Here is a 17,848-nt window from a genome sequence, read left to right on the forward strand (position 1 = left end):
ATAACCTAGCTCAGTATCAGAAACAGCTCGTGGGCTTATAATTTTGTATGATATAACATAGCCTTTTTCCTTTATAAACCTTCTGTCATATAAATGCTTGCGTTATCTGACGTGGAATAAACTTTTGTTTTGAATGCTGCTCATTTCCTTTGAATTCTACCTTAAATTGTTCTCAGTTGGATTTGAAATTTAGAAATGAGAATATTCCTTGAATAAGAAAAACATTTATATAGTTAATAGTACTAGTCATGATATTCTGAACTTCTTGGTAGAAAACATCATTATTTCAGACTTCTGCTTTTCATGAGGAGACTTGGGGGGGGGGGCTGGAGTGAACAGGTACTTTTTAGTTTAAACATGGTACTATTTTTGTAGGTTCCCATCCTTGTTTTTGTCAATGGAGATTATTTATGCTAAAGACTTTAAAAGCTGTATTTCACTTGAACAACTTTAGATCAGAGGTTGTAAACAGATGTCTTGGACATTATTTAAAATCTAAAATAATTAATTGCCAGCATATAAAAATGAGATTTTATTGAAATTTCAGTGACTAACAACTCCTGTAAAATCAGTGCTGGTAACATTGGCTCTGTATTCTTACATGGTAGAAGTCAGCAGGAGCTGAGAGATATCTGTGCTTTAGATGGGATATCCACTATTCACTTTACCACCACATACCTTTGAAGTGATCATGACTAATCATATTGATATCTGGTCCTTCTCAGCATTATAATTTCTGCATCAGTGAGTTTTGTTTTTTAATTTTTTAAATTTTATTTCAGGGGTGCCTGGGTGTCTCAGTTGGTTAAGCGTGTAACTTCGGCTCAGGTCATGATCTCATGGCTCCTGAGTTTGAGCCCCACGTGGGGCTCTATGCTGACAGCTCAGAGCCTGGACCTGCTTCAGATTCTGCGTCCCTCTCTCGCTCTGCCCCTCCCCTGTTCTGCCTCTCCCCCGCTCATGCCCTCTCTATCTCAAGAATAAAGAAACATTAAAACACACACACACACACACACACACACACACACACACACACACACACACAAATGAGATCCCATGGAGAAATTCTGCTACAAAAAGGGGGCATAAATATCATGTTCAGGTGATGAAGAACATAGTGTGGGAAATAGAAGAAATTTTAATTCATTCAAGGGAGACGGAGACTTAGGCTGGCTTCCTAGTTAAAAAAAAATTGTGGACATATTTAAAAATCACTACACGGTTTTGTGTTTTTTTAATAGTTTCAGGAGGATAGTTGTGAACCAGTAAACTTTTGATTCATTGGGGCTCAATGGGTGAGTGAGTGCAGGCAGGGTCCTTTGGTAAGTGTGGCAGATGGGAGAGAGCTCAGGTTTTGGACTCCTGGCTGGGTTTGACTGTGTGACGTAGTCAGTGACTATAACCTCTCTGAGCTTCAAGTTCCTCATCTATGGCAAGGAATAATTGGCTTTTACCACAGCAGTAAGTCCAGGTTCATTTCACTGAATAGGTCACATAGCACTCAGGGTTAATCATTTTGAAAATGTAAATGTCCTTTATAAATCTAAATCCCTTTATGTATAAATGTCACTCCATGGCTTTAAATGCTTAAATGGTTTCTTGCAGTATCAATGATCTATAAAAATCCTGAATGATGGACTCCTGCCGTATCTTCACCTTGAGAACTGTAATCCCCAGCTTTGTTGGTCTTCTTCCACCAAGTCTGTTTTTATAGGCTGTTTCTCTGTCTGGAGACTCTGTTCGTAGCTCTTGATAAGACTGGCTTCTTCTCATCCTTAAGGACAGTGTTGAATTGTGGCTTCTACTAAAGGTCTTAATCCCCTTCTGTCTAAAACTCTCCCTTTTGACTTCCTCATAAACTTTATTTCAGCAGGTCTTTTTTTCTTTGTAGCATGGCCCAAATTTGTATTTCTTTCATTCCTGTTATTGTGATGCCACCTCTAAACTGTAAGCTTTATGAGAACAAGAACTACATATATGTTGACTTCACCATTTTATCCCTGGTGACTATTCTACTTTCAGGCACATAGGAGACACTCATTAAATGTTTGTTGATTGAATTAAGAACTCCACTTTGAATAGATATAAGTGCTTGTACTTTTCCTTGTCAACAGCTGAAAATTATGCAGACTCCTTTAGTTAATTGCTGTTAATTCCTTAAAGCTCTTTTATGTGGATACAATATTTTAAAGAGTGTATATCTTCTTTTAAGACTTCAGTTTTTAGAGAAATTTTAGGTTCACAGTAAAATAGGAAGGTAGAGAGATTTATCCCTCATACACCTCTCCCCTCAACACACATACATAGCACTGCCATTGTCAACATCCCCCACCACAGTGATAAATTTGTTATAATTGATGAACGTACCTTGACAAATCATAATTACTCAAAGCCTGTAGTTTACATTAGGGTTCACTCTTGGTGTTGTACGTTCTGTGGTTTGGACAAATGTATAATGACATATATCCACCATTATAGTATCATACGGAATAGTTTCACTGCCTTAACGAATCCCCTGCTAGAGGAGTACATACGAGGTACACGTTACATGGAATTGAGGGGTCAGGAAAAGTTTTCCAGAGAAAGGGACATTTAAGGTAAAGGCTAAAGAGGAGCCTAAGTTAACTTAAGGGATCCAGGCTGAGCGTCTTTGGGAAGGAATGAAGTAAGTTTGGTGTTAATGTAAGGAAAGAATTGAAGCTGGGGAGGTAAGCAAGTGCCATATCAGGAAGGACTTTAAGCCACTTAAAAGATGGTACCTTTTTTCTGAGGTCATTGGAAAGCCATTGAAAGCCTTTGAGTTGGAGGATAACGTGACCAGACTTGCATTTTAGAAAGTTTCCTCACGCTACAGTGGTGAACCAATTACTATGGAGAGGTAAGATTTGAGAGGAGAAACCTGGAGCAAGGAGATCAGTTTAGAGATTCTGTTCCATCCCTCTGGGAGGCTGGTTTCTTTGCCAGGCTATATTAATCAAGATGGAGAAAGCTTATGGATGTGAATGTTATTTAAGAGCTAAAATTGACAGTTCTTTTGTCTCTTGTTTAATTCACAGGGTAGATGGTTAGTAGTATTGTGCTTTGAGATAAGATCCCAAGAAAATAAAGTAGGTTTGAAATTTTCTTAGGGAGGATGGAGGTGTTGGGAGAAATGGAAGCCAAGAGATGAATTCACTTGGTGGTGTTCAGTTTGAAGTGTCTGAATTTTTTTCATTTAGGTAGAAAACTTGTGTATGCCCCTGACTATATAAATCTCAACCTCAGGAGAAGGGTGATATAGCTGGAAGTGTAAATTAGGATGCATCAGTGTGTAAATGAATGTATGATATTGGTGCTTAGAATAATGTAGCAGTGCCTGGGAATGATGTCTTTTACATAATAAATGCTTAACAAATTTGTGATGCGTGAATGCATGTCTAGGAGCCAGGAAGTGGTCTTGAATGAGAAGAGAGACTTGGGCCAGTATTCAGAAGAAATGAAACAATTTAGGGACAGGCTGAGTAAGAAGGAGCAGACACAGAGATAGGAGGAAAGTCAGAAGAGAATGATAGCATGAACTCAAAGGGGAAATAATTTTTTTTCTTAGACTATTTAAATGTTTATTTATTTTGAGAGAGAGACAGAACATGCATGTGCGCACATGAGTAGGGAAGGGGCAGAGAGAGGGGGTACGGAGGATCTAAAAGGGGCTCTGCACTGACAGCAGCAAGCCCAATGTGGGGCTCAAACGCAGGAACTGTGAGATCTTGACCTGAACCAAAGTCGATGCTCAACTGAATGATCCACCCAGGTGCCCCAAGAATTTTTTAAGAAAGAGCAAAAGGCCACCAGTGTTAGGAGATCAAAAAGATAAGGACTGAAAAGTGTTCTTCAGATTTAACCTTAAGGTTGTGGTTTACCTGGAGAAGAGAAAAGTAATGATCGTTTGGGGGGAATGAGATTAAAAATCCTATTGTGCAGTTTTCTGTAATGAGATGGAAACAGTGAGTGAGGACAGCTCTTCAGTTTGGTTGTGTAGGGCCTATGGGAGAGGGAATGGTAGCTGGACAGGAGGTAATGACCATGGGATGAGTGTTGTGTCTTGTATTTTTAATGGGAAGGTTTTGAACCTTTGAACCTTTGAAACCTTTGTTTGGTGCTCATTTGTAGGAAATCAGGAGAGAGGAAGAAGATAAAGTTATAAGTGAGAGAGATGATACAGTGTATAAACATTATACAGTTTATAAATGATTTGCCTTGGGTGCGAGGACCACCTATTCTAGATGAGACAGGAGGAAGGTAATGTAAAGATAGGTGGCTTTGCAGACATGTTTTGCTCGTTTATGTTAGAAAATCAAGGGAATTATTTTAACTTTTTAAAATTTATTTAAGGAATCTCTGTACCCTGCATGGGGCTGAAACTCACAGTCTCGAGATCAAGAGTCACATGCTGTTCTGACTAAGCCAACCAGACACCCATTATGATTTTTTTTAATAACTAAAATAGTATATGCCTATTTAAAATTACAGTTGACTTTTGATTTTGGCTCAGGTCACGATCCCAGAGTTGTGGAATCAAGCCCTGAGTTGGGCTCTACACTGAGCATGGAGCCTGCTTTAGGTGCTTTCTCTCTCTCTCTCTCTCTGCCCCTCTGTCCTGCTTGCACGTACTCTCTCTCTCTCAAAAAAAAAAAAAAAAAAAAAAGAATCAATAAAAAATAAAATAAAATTATAGTTGACCTTTGAATAATGTGGAAGTTAGGGGTGCCAGCCCTCCAGTACAGTTGAGAATCTGCCTGTAACTTTTGACTGCCCCAAAACATATCTACTAATAGTCTGCTGTTTACCACAAGCCTTACCAATAACATAAACAATTGACACAGATTTTGTGTGTTGTATGTATTATGTACTGTATTCTTTTTTTTTTTTAATTTTTTTTTTAACATTTATTCATTTTTGGAGACAGAGAGACAGAGCATGAGCGGGGAAGGGGCAGAGAGAGAGGGAGACACAGAATCTGAAGCAGGCTCCAGGCTCTGAGCTGTCAGCACAGAGTCCAACGCGGGGCTCAAACTCACAAACTGTGAGATCATGACCTGAGCCGAAGTCGGACGATCAACCGACTGAGCCACCCAGGCGCTCCTGTACTATTCTTAAAGTAAGCTAGAGAAAAAAATATTGAAATCATGAGGAAGAGAAAATACATTTACAACATTGTACTATATTTATTGAAAAAAAAGTCCTTGTATAAGTAGACCCATGCAGTTTGAACCCTGTTGTTCAAGGATTGACTGTATTATTATTAACTGAAGTCCATAGTTTACATTAGAATCCAGTCATTGTGTTACTTATTTTATGGGTTTTCTAACAGATAATATGTATCTACCATTACAGTATTCTTAGAATAGTTTCACTTCTCTAAAAATCCCCTCTACCTTTTCATCCTTTTCTCCCTTTGTCCCCTGAAGCCCTAGCAACCACTGATCTTTTTACTGTGTCCATAATTTTTCCTTTTCCAGAATGTCAAATAGTTGGAATCATATATATAGTATTTTCAGATTAGTTTCCTTCACTGAGCAATATTCTTTTAAGTTTCCTCTATTTCTTTTCATGGCTTGATACCTTATTTATTTTTATCATTGAATAATATTCCTTTACATGGCCATATCATAATTTATCCATTTACCTATTGAAAGACATCCTGATTGCTTCCAATTTTTGGTGATTTCACATATAAACATTTACTATGTTTACTGCTCTAAACATTATGTGAAGGTTTTTGTATGGACTTAAGTTGTCTGTTCTTTTGAATAAGTACCAAGGATTGTTGGATCATATATTAAGAATATGTTTGGGGCGCCTGGGTGGCTCAGTCGGTTGAGTGCCGACTTCGGCTCAGGTCACGATCTCGCGGTCCGTGAGTTCGAGCCCCACCTCAGGCCCCTGTGCTGACAGCTCAGAGCCTGGAGCCTGTTTCAGATTCTGTGTCTCCCTCTCTCTGACCCTCCCCCATTCATGCTCTGTCTCTCTCTGTCTCAAAAATTAAATAAACGTTAAAAAAAAAAAAAAAAGAATATGTTTAATTTTGTAAGAGACTGCCAAACTGTCTTCCAATGCGGTTGTACCATTTTGCATTCCAAGCAGCAGTGAATGAGAGTTCCTGTTGCTCCACATCCTCACCGGCATTTGGCATTGTCAGTGTTTTGGGTTTTCATCATTGTAATAGTATAGTGGTACCTCATTTGAATTTGCAGTTCCCTAATGGCATATGATGTTGAGCATCTTTTCATATGCTTAATTGTGACCTGTATATCTTTGTGAGGTGTCTGTTCAGATCATGTGCCCATTTTTTTTTTTTTTAAAGTTTACTTTTGAGAGGGTAGGAGGGGCAGAGAGTCAGAGACAGAAGATACTAAGCAGGCTCTGTGCTGAGAGTGGAGAGCCCAATGTGGGGCTTCATCTCATGAACTGTGAGATCGTGATCTGAGCTAAAATCAGATGCTTAACTGACGAAGCCACCCAGGCATCCCTCCTTTGCCCATTTTTAAAGCAGGTTTGTTTTCTTGTTTAGTTGCAAGTTTTTTGTGTCTTTTGGATAACAGTCTTTTCTCAGATATTTGTTTTGTGAATATTTCTCCCAGTCTGTAGCTTGTCTTTTCATTCTTTTTTTATTAAAATTTTTTTTTTTTAATGTTTATTTATTTTTGAGACAGAGAGAGACAGAGCATGAACGGGGGAGGGTCAGAGAGAGAGAGGGAGACACAGAATCTGAAACAGGCTCTAGACTCGGAGCTGTCAGCCCAGAGCCCGATGCGGGGCTTGAACCCACGGACCACGAGATCGTGACCTGAGCCGAAGTCGGCTGCTCAACCGACTGAGCCACCCAGGCGCCCCTCTTTTCATTCTTTTGACAGTGACTTTTGCAGAGCAGAAGTTTTTAATTTTAATTAAATCGAACTTACCAATTTTTTCTTTCATGGATTGCAGTTTGGTGATGTGTATGAGAAATCATTGCCAAACCCTAAGGTCACTTAGGTTTTATCTATAATATCTTCTAATAGTTTTATAGTTTTGTGTTTTACATTTAGATCTATGATTCATTTAGAGTTAATTTTTGTGATAGGTATGAGGTCTGTGTCTAGATTCACTTTTTTTGCATGTAGTGGCCATTTTTTCCGGCACCATTTTTAGAAGAGACAATCCTCTGCTGAATTGCCTTTGCTCCTTTATCAAAGATCAGTTTGATTACATTTGTGTGGGTGTATTTCTGGGCTTTTTGTTCTGTTCCATTGATCGGTTTGTCTATTCTTTTGCCTATACCGCACTGTCTTGATTACTGTAGCTTTGTAGTGAGTCTTGAAGTTGAGTAGTGTTGGTTGTCTTTCTTCTTCTCTTTGAAATATGTGTTAGCTATTTTGGGTCTTTTGCCTTTTCATACAGACTTTAGAGTTACTTTGTCAGTACTCAAAAGATAACTGGCTAAGAATATATTTTTTTTAATAGTAAAAGTTTTTTCTAAATGGGGAGATGTGGGGAAAATGTAAGGTACAGAAGCACTGAAAATGTTCAAATGGGCTTGGGCTTCATTCCAGTCTAAGGTAATGACATAGGAAGCTCCTGAACTTGCTTCCTCCCATGGACACATCAAATCTATAGCTACACACAGAAGAATTCCCTCTGAAAGGAATTCAGAAACTAGTTGAACAACTCCAATACATTGAGTGAATGAGGAAAAAATCCCACATCGAAATGGATAGGAAAGACTGAGACACATTCTTTCTATAAACCCCACCCCTGGCACAGCAACATACAAATTAGGAGGGAACTCACAATTCCCAGCTTCTCCCTGAGGAGTAAGGGTTTGCAGTCAAAATCCAGTGCCTCAAAATTTAAGGCTTCTGTCTGACAAATGGGATCCCAACACACCTAGCTCTGAAAGCCAGTGGAGCTTGTGTCCATAGGACCCAAAGACTGTAGCAAACAAACAGTGCCTAAGAGCCCGCTGAGGAATCTGCTATGGCTATCCACACTATGGCTCAGTGCAGAGGCAAAAGACAGAAATGCCCATCTCCTGGTCTTTACCTGAAAGAGGACTGTTTGTTTACTTGAAAAGCTGCTGCCTGAGAGTCATGCTTCTGATTTAACACACATCTAGGGACAGACCACAATCCTCCATGCAGACCTGGGAGGCTGGCAGGTGCCACTTCTACATTCTCCCTCCGACCCACTCCCTGTTACCAGTGTCTTCTTAGGATGAGTTTCTGTAATCATCTGGTGCCCTGGCCTTTGTGACTACTGCCTGGGGGTGTGCACCCCTTGATTTCCTGAGTCTGGTGGCCAGCAGGACTTGTGTTTGTGAGTCCCACAAGACTATAACAGTTTTTAGCTGACTATCGCCCCCAGGAATGAGTGGATAGGAAGTGTACTGAAAATCCCAGCTCTCAGTCTCCCTGAAAGAGACCTACTTTCATACTTTAAAAGCTGTTACTTGAAGGTCCGGCTTCTAGTTAGGTCCGGCTTCTAGTTAGCCTTCATCGAAATGCTGACTAAGAGCTTCTCCTTTGAGACACAGACAGGTCTTGGCACATCCTCAACTACTGAGAACCATTAAGAACAAACAAGGTGGCTTGGACAATCACAAAGATTTCAGAAAAAACTAAGAGCTAGGGCCTGGCTGAGTAATGAGGTTCATCTCCTGCAGGAGACTACTCTGTCAAGATTGGGAGGGGTAGGTGTTTATCCATTACACAGAAACCAGTGAAGTCAAGGAAAATGAAGAAACAGGAGTATTTTATGAACAAAAGAACAAGATAACACTTGAGAAACCGATAAGTGATTTACCTGATAAAGATTTCAAAATAATGGTCATAAAGATGGTCACTGAAGTCAGAAATCCTTTGGAATTGAAGGAGTGATAGTTTCTAGACAAGCAGAAATTGAAGGATTGATTGAAGGAGTTCAGGGCACCTGGGTGGCTCAGCCATTCAGTGTCTGACTCATGAGTTCAGCTCAGGTCATGAGCTGAGGGTCATGGGATCAAGCCTCACATCAGGCACCATGCTGAGCTTGGAGCCCTCTTAGAGTTCTCTCTTTTCATCTTTTCTGCCCCAACCCACCCCCCCCCCCCCCGAAAATAAATAAATAAACTAACAGGAAGCCATATGAATGTATAAATCTCATTGGTAAAGGTAAATATATAGTTAAATCCAGAATACTGTAATGTTGTAATGGTATAGGTAAATCACATATATCTAGTGTGAAGGTTAAAAGAGAAAAGTAGCTAGGTGTCTGGGTGGCTCAGTCATTTAAGCATCGGGCTCTTGATTTCGGCTTGGGTTATGATTTCATAGTCTGTGAGTTTGAGCCCTGCATCAGGCTCTGTGCTGACCGTGTGGAACCTGTTAGGAATTCTCTCTCTCCCTTTCTCTCTGCCCCTCCCCCACTTATGCACACGTTCTCTCTCTCTTTCTCAAAATAAATTTAAAAAACTGAACATTTAAAAGAAATCACTTACATTTAAAGAAAAAGAAATGTAGTAAAAATAACAAGCTACAATAATTTCTTTCTTTAATGTTTATTTTAAATAATAAGTTATTGTAGCCCCAAGCTACAGTAATTTCTTAATGGATACACAAGGTAAAAAGATGTAAATTGTGGAATCAAAAACATGGAAGGGGGGTGCCTGGGTGGTTGGGTTGGTTATACATCTGACTCTTGATTTCAGCTCAGGTCATGATCTCACAGTTTGTGAATTCAAGCCCTGCCTTGGGCTCTGCGCTGTTGGGTCTGCTTGGGATTCTCTCTCTCCTCTTTGCCTGTGCTCTCTCTTGCGTTCTCTCTCTCTCTCTCTCTCTCTCTCAAAATAAATAAACTTAAAAAAATAAAAGGGGGGTGAGTAGAAATATAAAGCTTTAGTGTACATTTTACGTTATCAGCTTAAAATAGACTATTATATAGAATATATAAGTCTCATTGCAACTATAAAGCTGAAACCTATAATAGATACTTGAAAGAGGAAGTAAAAGGAATCTAAGCATACACTAAAGAAAATCGTCAAGTCACAAAGGAAGAGACAAAGAATAAGAAAGGAACAAAGGAAAAAAACCAAAAACCAAAAAACAAAAGAAAGGAACAAAGGAATTGCAAAACAGCCAGATAACAGTTAACAAAATGATAATAGTAAGTCCATATATATCAATAATGACTTTAAATATAAACGGACTAAACTCCCCAATCAAAAGACATGTAGTGGGTTAATGGATAAAAAGATAAGACCCAATTATATGCTGCCTATAGGAGATACATCTGGTTTAAGGACACACACAAATGGAAAGTGAAGAGATGTTAAAAGATAATCCCTACGAATGGAAAACAAAAGAAAGCAGTGGTAGCTATACTTATGGTCAGACAAAACAGACATTAAGACAAATACTGTAATAAGAGATGAGGTCATTATGTAATGGTAATGTTCAGTCCAACAAGATGATAGAACTTTTGTAAATATTTATGCACCCAACATCGGAGCTCTTGAATATGTATCAATATTAATAGACCTGAAAGGAGAAATAGGAACACAATAATAGTGTGGGACTTCAGTACCCCACTTGCAATAATGGATGGATCATCCAGACAGATATTCAGTAAGTAAACATTGGACTTGAAGTATATACTAGACCAGATAGACTTAATAGATTTACACAACATTCCGTTCAACAGCAGCAGGATATGCTTCTTCTCAACCACACACAGAATATTCTCTAGGATAATATGTTAGGTCACAGAACAAATTTTAATGAGCTTAAGAAGACTGAAAGCATATCGAGCATCTTTGCAGACCACAATGGCATGAAACTAGATATCAATTACAAGGAAAAATAGAAAATTCAGAAATATGTGGAGATTAAACAACATGCTCCTGAAAAATCAATGAGCCAAAGAAGAAATCAGCGTAGTACTGGAAGACCTAGCCAGAGCAATTAGTCAAGGAAAAGAAATCAAAAGGCATCTAAATTGGAAAGGAAGAAGTAAAATTGTCACTGTTTGCAGTTGACCTGATACTATGTATAGAAAACCCTAAAGTCTCTATGAAAAAAACTTTAGAACTAATCAACAAATAGTTGCAGGATACAAAATGAATGTACAAAAATCCACATCTCTCTGCAGTAATGAACTGTCAGAAAGAGGAATTTTTAGGGGTGCCTGGGTGGCACAATCAGTTAAGCGTCTGACTCTTGATTTCAGTTCAGGTCATGATCTCATGGTTCATGAGATGGAGCCCTGTATCAGGCTCAGAGCTGAGCACAGAGCCTGCTTGGGATTCTCTCTCTCCCTTTCTGTGTTCCCCTCCTCTGCTGTCTCTCTTGCTCTCAAAGTAAGTAAGTAAGTAAGTAAGTAAGTAAGTAAGTAAATAAATAAGAGGGGTTTTTAAAAGTCCCATTTATAACTGTATGAAAAAGAATAAAATACCTGGTAATAAATTTAATCAGGAAGGTGAAACTGAAAACTGTGAGACATTTAAAGAAAGAAATTGAAGAAGACACAAATAAATGGAAAGATATTCCATTCTCATGGATTGGAAGAATTAATATTGTTAAAATGTGCATACTACCCAAAGTGATCTACAGATTCAATGCAATCTGTATCAAAATTCCAATGGCAGTTTTCACAGAAATAGAAAAAGTAATCTTAAAAATTTGTATAGAACCATGAAAGACCCCAAATAGTCTCAACAATCTTGACAAAGAACAAAACCGGAAACATCATACTTTTGGATTCCAAACTGTAATACAGAGTTATAGTAATCAATATAGTATTGGGCTAAAAACAGACACATAGATCAGCAGAACAGAATAGAGATCCCTGAAATAAGCCCATGCATATATGGTCAACTAATTTGTAAGAAAGGAGCCAAGAATATACAATAGAGAAATGATAGTTTCTTCAGTAAATGGTGATAGAAAAACTGGACCCCTGTCTCACATCACAGAAGACAACTCAAAATTGATGATAGTCTTGAATGTAAGACCTGAAACTGCAAAACTCCTAGAAGAAAACATAGGGGTAAGCATCTTCACATTGGTCCTGACAATAATTTTTTTTTTTTATTAGTTGACAGACTGAGCAAAGGCAACGAAAAGCAAAAATAAACAAGTGGGACTACCTCAAACTAAAAAGCTTCTGCACAGTAAAGGGAGCCATCAATAAAAGGAAAAGGTAACCTACTGAATGGAGAAAATATTTGCAAATCATATATCTGATAAGTGGTCAGTATCTAAAATATATTAAAAAATCAAACAAGTCAGTCAAAAAAATCTGATTAAAAATGGGCAGAGGAACTGAAAAGACATTTTTCCAAAGAAAACATACAGGTGGCCAACAGGTATATGGAAAGATGCTCAATATTATTAATCCCAGGGAAATGCAAATCAAAACCACAATGAAGTAACACTTCACACCTGTTAAAATGACTGTCGTCAAAATGATAAATAAAAAGTTGGTAAGATGTGGAGAAAAGGGAACCCTTGTGCACTGTTGGTGGAAATGTAAATTGGTACACCTGCTGTAGGAAACAGTAAGAAAGTTCCTCAAGAAATTAAGAGATAACTTTACCCCCATGTTCGTTGCAGCATTATGTGCAATAGCCAAGACATAGAAACAGGCTAAGTGCCCATCAACAGATAAGTGAACAAACAAGGTGAAGTGTATGTGTGTAATACACACATACACACATATGCACACACACGATACTATTAAGCCATAAAAATAAATACTGCCATTCATGGCAATGTGAATGGACCTTGAGGGCATTATCCTAAGTGAAATAAGACAGAGTAAAACAAATACTGTATGATCTCACATGTATGGAATGTAAAAAACCTGAACTCAGAACAGCAGATTGGTGTTGCCTGAGGCAGGGGGCAGGAGGTAGGAGTGGGTGTGGGAAGGGTTGTGAAGGTGGTTAAAAGGTATAGTGGTCCCCCACCTTATCTGCAAGGGATAAGTTCCAGGACCCCCAGTAGATGCCTGAAATCATGGATAGTACTGTACCCTATATATGCTGTATTTTTTCCTATACATACATACCTCCGATAAAGTTTATCAGTTAGGCACAGTAAGAGATTAGCAACAATAGCTGACAGTAATAGAGGTTACGTGAATATCATTCCTCCTGCCAGTCTTACTGTACTGTGTTCACTCTTTTTATTCTTGTGATGATGTGAGATGATCAGGTGCTTACATGATGAGATGAAGTGAATGACATAGGCATTATGATGTAGCCTTAGGCTTCTATTGACCTTCTGATGATATGGCAGAAGGAAGATTATCCCCGCCTAGATGGAAGTTGACTGTAGGTAACTGAAACTATGGTTAAGGGGGACACCGGGAGACTCCTGTACAAACTTCCAATGATAAGATAAATAAGTTTTGGGAATGTAATGTACTGCATGGTGACTATAGTTAACACTGTATTTTATATTTGAGATTGCTAAGAGGGTGATCTTAAAACTGAAAAAATAGGGGCACCTGAGTGTCTCAGTCAGTTAAACGTCTAGCTTCAGCTCAGGTCATGATCTCACGGTTCATGGGTTTGAGCCCCATGTTGGGCTCTGTGCTGACAGCTCAGAGCCTGGAGCCTGCTTCGGATTTTGTGTCTCCCTCTCTCTCTGCCCCTCCCCTGCTCACGCTCTGTCTCTCTCTCTCTCTCTCTCTCTCTCTCTCAAAACTAAATAAACATTAAAATAAATTAAAAAACTGAAAAAATAATCATTAGGTGAAAATAGACGGAGCAGTGAGGGATAGGGTGGTAAGAATGAGAAACATTTGGGAGACATTAATAATTGGAATTTGTGGAAAAGAGAAACAGTAATACTATTAGGATCTGTAAACACTGTTCTTCCCTTTAATAATAGCACTCCAATAATGTGGCTAAAAAGTAAATCAATTTTGGTCATTTGTTAGGTTAATTAAAGTGATGTTCTTACTGTGTCTTTTTTTTTTTAAGCTAAAATGACTTATAAGACTTTGATTTGTCCTTAAATTGTCTTTTAATTTTTTTTGTTGTTGTGTAAGTTTTGACATTCTTTTGGCACACACACACATACAAGCACATGCACATATACAGATAGCATTTTTACTGAGTAGTTAGTCAATACCTTCTTTAGGTGTGATGCTGCTCTTGAAATTTATTCTGTGTTCTAAATGTGAGGAGCTTACAGTGAGAATTTTGATACCGTTGCATGCGCTCTTGGCCACGTGACACAAAGGGAATTTTGCTCTGGGCTCTGAGAAGAATTTTCATCCTTACCAAGAAAAAGATACATGACAAGAAAGTCTTTTGCTTTGCACTTTCTTTTCTGTTTTGGTTACTGGTGTGAGAAGTGATATCTGAAGCTGAAACTTGTGACTGAGAGGCCACAAGCCTTAGCACCAAAGCTAGTACGTGGTAGATGAAAGAACAGCAGAAGGGTTTGGTCACTTCAGAGACTCTTTAAGTAAACATACAGTTACCATACGATCCAGCAGTCCTTCACCTCCAAGCAATTTCATCCTAAATTATCTCAGAAAAGAGAGATTGAGATGCCTGTCTCTTGTCTTGACTATCAACAAAGACCATGTGTGTTTGGCTTTAAAATTTAAGTATGTTACAAGCCTCATTTTGACAGTGCCAATATATGAGAATCTGAAATAACAACTAGTAATTCAGTGATTTATTTTCTCTTAACAGTCACAGCTGTAATTCTTTAAACATTGTCTTGTGGTTTTATAGTATGGTTCCAGTTTTTTAGACTTCATGCAGCTTCTCAAAATACTGTTACATAAATCAGTAAATTCACTTTAGGCATTTGATTCATGAAAGAAGACCATACCTATCTCTTCCACAAAGCATCTGTTACTGCCTTACAAGAGAGTGACTTTGAGCCAGATGAACTCTTGGTTTGGGATGATTTCTTTTGTATATTGGCACAGGACGGTTGTTGCTAGAAACGTTAGTTTCTCTCATTTCAGTGTGATAGAATGCTTTAAGATATCTTCTAGAGAAATCTGTGAAGGAAAACTTTTCACTGACCACAGCTGAGGATAGCCATATTCTTCAACTCTTATCATAAACCAGCAGATTTGGCCTCAGTTCCCTACCTACAATTTGATGAATTGGATTTTTTGATTTTACTATTAGCAATAATTCTTTGATCTACTAGAGAGCTCTTAAAATTTCCCAGTCAGGGGCGCCTGGGTGGCGCAGTCGGTTAAGCGTCCGACTTCAGCCAGGTCACGATCTCGCGGTCCATGAGTTCGAGCTCCACGTCAGGCTCTGGGCTGATGGCTCGGAGCCTGGAGCCTGTTTCCGATTCTGTGTCTCCCTCTCTCTCTGCCCCTCCCCCGTTCATGCTGTGTCTCTCTCTGTCCCAAAAATAAATTAAAAAAAAAATTTCCCAGTCAGGAAAGCCGTGTGTATAAATCTGTTTGTATTCACTAACTGAGGCTTAATTGGTGGGGTGATGCCTTCTGGGAAGGGTTAAACCAGTTCCTGAAATGAATTACAACTTTTGATTACAAAGAATACATGGAATGTTAAAGTTTTTTTTTTTCTTTAAGTTTATTTATTTATTTTGAGAGAAAACACAAATCGGGGAGGGTCAGAGAGAGAGAGGGAGAGAATCCCAGGTAGGCTCCGCACTGTCAGCCCAGAGCCTGTGCGGACTCAGACTCAGGAAACCGTGAGATCATGACCTCAGCTGAAACCAAGAGTCCGGCACTTAACCAACTGAGCCCCCCAGGTACCCCTGGAGTGTTATACTTTAAAAAATACCTTTCCTCTTAAATTAGGCATGCTTAAATTCAGAGAAACTATAAGATTAAGCTTCCAAAGGAACTTGCTGGTATGACTCTAAAAATTTGTCATAACATTTACATGTCTAATAAATAAATTGCAAGTGATTGCTAAGTGGTTTATTTACCAGAAAAAGAAACATCTGCTTATTACGTGTATATAATTTCTCTTCCCCCTTTTTTATTTACATACAGTTGACATACAGTAAATACTACATTTATTTCAGGTGTATGACGTGGCAGTTTAGCAATTATATACATTATGAAATGCTCACCACAATAAGTGTAGTTACCATCTGTCACCATATAAACTTACTACAATATTAGTGTCTACATTCCTTATATTGCACTTTTTATCCTTGTGACTTACTTACCCTATAACTGGAATTTTGTACCTCTTAATCTTCTTCCCCTATCTTGCTAATCCCCCTCCCCTGTGGTAACCACCAGTTTGTTCTCTGGTGGTTTATGAGTCTTTTTTTTGTTGTTCATTTGTTCATTTGTTTTGTTTTTTAGATTCCACATATAAGTGAAATCATATGGTATTGTCTTTGATTTATTTCACGTAAGTAGCTTCTCAGTCCATACATGTCACAAAATGGCAAGATTCCATTCTTTTTAATGGCTGAGTAGTATTTGATTTGCATACACACACACACACACACACACCCCACATCTTTATTCACTCATCTATCAATGGACACTAAGGTTGCTTCCATATCTTGGCTATTGTAAATAATGCTGCAGTAAACATAAGAGTGCATATATCTTTTCTTTTTTTTTTTTGAGAGAGGGAGGGAAGATCCAAAGAGGGCTCTGTGCTGACATTAGCAAGCCCAATGGAGGGCTTGAACTCATGAACTATGAGGTCATGACCTGAGCTGAAGTCAGATGCTCAACCCACTGAGCCACCCAGGTGCCCCATATATCTTTTTGAATTAGTGTTTTTGTTTTCTTTAGGTAAACAGCCAGTAGTGGAATTACTGGGTTATATGGTATTTCTGTTTTTTTTTTTAGGAATCTCCGTTCTGTTTTTCAGAGTTGCTACGTCCATTTACATTCTCACCAACAGTGCAGAGGGGTTTCTTTTTCTCCACATTCTTGCCAATACTTATTTCTTATCTTTTTTTTTTTTTTTAAGATTTTATTTTTAAGTAATCTCTACGCCCAACATGGGACTCGAACTCAGAGCCCCAATATCAAGAGTTGCATGCTTTACTGACAGAGCCATCCAGATGCCCCATTTCTTGTCTTTTTTTTTTTTCTAAGTTTATTTATTTTTGAGACGGAGGGAGACAGAGCACAAGCAGGGAAGGGGCAGAGGTAGAGGGAGAGAGAGAGAATCCCAAGCAGGCTCTGCAGTTGTCAGTGCAGAGCCCAAAGCAGGGCTTGTTCCCAAGAACTGCAAGATCATGACCTGAGCTGAAATCAAGAGTCAGAAACTTAACTGAGCCACCCAGGTGCCCCTCTTGTCTTTTTGATACTAGGTATTCTGACTGGTGTGAGGTTGATATCTCATCGTGGTTTTGATTTGCATTTCCCTGATGATTAGTGATTTGAGCATCTTTTCATATGTCTTTGTCTTTGGAAAAATGTCTATTTAGGCCTTCTGTCGATTTTTTATTCAGGTTATTTGGGTTTTTGGTGTTGATTTGTGTGAGTTCCTTATATATTTTGGATATTAACCTTTACCAGATATATCATTTGTAAATATCTTCCCTCATTCAGTAAATTGCCTTTTTGTTCTTTTGATGGTTTCCTTTGCTGTGCAGAAGCTTTTTAGTTTAGTCCCAATAGTTTATTTTTACTTTGTTTCCTTTGCTTAAGGAGACAGATCCAAAAAAATACTGCTAAGGCTGATATCCAAAAGTTTACTGCCTGTGGTTCTTTTTTAGGAGTTCTAACTAAGGTTTCAGGTCTTACATTTAGATCTTTAATCTGATTTGAGTTGATTTTGTATATGGTGCAAGAAAGTGGAATTCCCCTCCCCCCTTTTTTTTACTGTTAAAAAAAAAGAGGACAAATCATATAGTTTGTCTTT

General features: G+C 38.5%; 1 protein-coding gene across 12 annotated transcripts in view; it reads left to right on the top strand.

Moving 5' to 3' along the window:
• CSNK1G1 (casein kinase 1 gamma 1) overlaps nucleotides 1-17,848 on the top strand; it is a 174,780-nt gene that overhangs the window by 47,106 nt on the left and 109,826 nt on the right. The window contains exon 1 of one of the 12 annotated variants that reach the window (XM_053888964.1): nucleotides 11,986-12,192. The exons of the other annotated variants lie outside the window; for them this stretch is intronic. The gene's annotated coding sequence lies outside the window, so the exon portion shown is untranslated. Of the gene's footprint in view, nucleotides 1-11,985; nucleotides 12,193-17,848 lie in introns of those variants that run through there. 12 annotated transcript variants of the gene reach the window in all.

Source organism: Panthera pardus, unplaced genomic scaffold (genome assembly GCF_024362965.1).
Source record: "Panthera pardus isolate Hobbes unplaced genomic scaffold, ASM2436296v1 HiC_scaffold_24, whole genome shotgun sequence".
NCBI classification, from domain to species: domain Eukaryota; kingdom Metazoa; phylum Chordata; class Mammalia; order Carnivora; family Felidae; genus Panthera; species Panthera pardus.